This window comes from Lactuca serriola, chromosome 1 (genome assembly GCF_051521515.1).
Source record: "Lactuca serriola cultivar US96UC23 chromosome 1, Lser_US96UC23_V15, whole genome shotgun sequence".
NCBI lineage: Eukaryota > Viridiplantae > Streptophyta > Magnoliopsida > Asterales > Asteraceae > Lactuca > Lactuca serriola.
The window spans coordinates 78,012,276-78,014,865 of NC_136408.1; the positions used below are offsets into that span (position 1 = coordinate 78,012,276).

Sequence of the window (2,590 nt, forward strand, 5' to 3'; positions counted from 1 at the left end):
ACATAAAGATAATATGATCATTTTTATCATTCAGCACAATCAGTCAGATAAATAATCAAATAGCATGAATTCAGTCAGACGTGAACTCAGTCACCATTTCTAACCCAATCATCTTCTAACTCAGTTAGCTCTAACCCAATCAGCAACTATCAAACGACCCCTTATTGTTGCGCACTTTGAGAACATGTTATGGCAGTAAGTAAAGCAACCACAAAAGTTTCATTTAAATCAAGCATGCAAAAGGTCAATCCTTATGACCCTACCCATGTTTATATGTCATATTGCAACAAGACATACAAAAGCTATGCAAACACCACATATAACCATCTGTCAACTACCTACATTACACCATCAAAAAGCATCCAAAAATTATATAAACATAGACTCTACAACCATTCCAAAATTAGGCGATTAACCATCATCATGAACCCATATCCACAAACAAACCCAAATAACAGGCCTAGTTTCATCTTCCTACGAAGTTTCTTTCCTTGTTCAATTAGCTTTAAGATATGTTTACAAACATTTGTTGTTCCTCCAACATGTTGATCTACATATATTTCAATTCATTTCCATCCTTTCAAAACAAAAATGTATGTGACCCCTGCTCATTTCATTAAGTGTCGTCTTGTAGTGTGCATAATCTCCTTCAAGCTCAAGATTAATCCAAAAAAAGTAACCATATTTTATCATAGTTGTCTGTAAACAAACACAATCTCATTAATTCACCTTTCTATATAAGCATAAACATTTGATCCCAGTTATAATAACCTTATCTAAGATATCTCACCATAAAAAATGGAAAGTTCAAGAACCTTCAAGCTGGATTAGGCACCATCCACAACATTCTTTTCTTTTCTATTCTCTATTCGGGAACCCCAAATGATAACCGCTTGCCACCACCCACTACATTGCACCGCTCTGAATTCCGATGTCTATCACTATTCATCGTTGTCCTGAAGATTCGACATTTGAATCCTTGCGATGACACCTTCTAGCCTCCGATGAACTTAAGATCATCCACTACGACTGCCTCCCTCGTATAGAAAAAACACATAGAAAGACACACATGGGTTAAGAAATTAGAAAACGCATAGAATAATCCCACTTCCAAAATCTATTGCATACAAAAATGCATAAACATCTTTAGATTGAACCAAAAATATGATGAAGTAGAGAGGTTTAACCCACGCCTTGAATCCATAAAACATGTAACCAAAAAATGCATAAAATACACAAAGGATAACCATTTGAACCTTGAAAACTGCGCAACTTAGCAAATTTACCATTTGAAAGCATAAACGTTGAAGATGACATGCACCAGTGTTTTGTTTACCTCTGTGCATTTGACCTCCATCCCTTTGATCCCCCCCTCTACCACCTTCCCTCATAGTGTTCCTCTCGCCTCAATAAATTATCAACAGTCACTACCTTCTGCTATCGAAAAAAAACCCTATTGATCAGTAACTGGAAGAAAACAAGAAATCACATAATCAATAAAGTGGAAAAAAAATACCCAGATCGAATGAATAGGAAGAAAGTGTTGGTGAAGAGGCTCGGTCACCGTTCCTTTGACAGATTCAGGGTCATGGTGGCAGATAATGGGTTTCACAATAAGGGTAGCCAACTATGACAAAATGTTAATGGAGGAGCAAGATGCATAATCAAGGTAGAAGAAAGCTGTGAGATTTTGCTTCAATTACTAGTAGCAGACCTGACGATGGTGGTAGTGGAGTATACTAGTTTCTTTAGTTTTCCGTTGGTATGTGAGAGAAAGAAAGAGATGGATAAGGAAAGAGATGGTACTCGATGGTTGGATAAAAATCAGGGACCTATATTTATTAAATATTTTATTTTAATAAGTTAAAAATAAATCATTTTATGTCAATTAGGACTAAATGGGTAACGAAACAAAACTATAAAGATGATTCGACCAAATAAACAAATAACCCTAAACTATAGGGACTATTCTTGTAATTTAATTAAAATTGAATATGTTTTTGACACTTGAGGGACTAATCGTAATCGTGCAATTTACTCTAATTAAAATCTTAGATTGATACGGCTACTATGAATATGAACAAAAGATATCTCCCTGTGCTAGATCATGAATTACAATTAACAAAAAGATTCGTCTCCCTGGTTGAAGAACCGCTGCTGCGCGGCTTGTCTCTCCATCTTTCTCAGGTAACTCCTCCTGTCAATTTGTTTTGCATATTTTTGACTGCGAGTAAAACCTCCATATCAACAATCGAAGCATACACCAGAGCTACCAATCCCGTGATTACAACAAGATTAAGGCTTTTCCTTATAATCTTGGAATCTGGTATGAATAATTTTTTTTTTGTATCGCTATGAATAGAAATTCCGAAACCTTTTTTTTTGGTTTTGAAGAGATTTAAAGGTATTTGGCAGTGTGATTCATGGTTGAGTCAACATCATAGGTTAGCGCGACTGAATGAACATCATAAAAGTAACCCGTTTTAGGGTTTTACCGGGTAGCTAAGAGTTTGTTGGATCTGATTAATCAAACTTGATTTGGAGCTGGGTTTTCTAGGGTATTCATCATTGTATATATAGTAAAATCCGC

The 2,590-nt window shown here is 35.6% G+C and overlaps 1 long non-coding RNA gene across 2 annotated transcripts; it reads right to left on the bottom strand.

Moving 5' to 3' along the window:
- Positions 1-235: 235 nt before the first annotated feature.
- On the bottom strand, positions 236-1,820 carry LOC145093179 (uncharacterized). 2 transcript variants are annotated; one of them, XR_013702779.1, is made up of 3 exons: positions 1,517-1,820; positions 791-1,437; positions 236-699 (listed from the first exon to the last, which is right to left on the bottom strand). It is a non-coding gene; the product is annotated as an uncharacterized LOC145093179 (long non-coding RNA). The 2 variants fall into 2 exon arrangements; XR_013702778.1 differs by having other exon boundaries at positions 791-1,434; positions 1,517-1,819.
- Between the last annotated feature and the right edge of the window lie 770 nt (positions 1,821-2,590).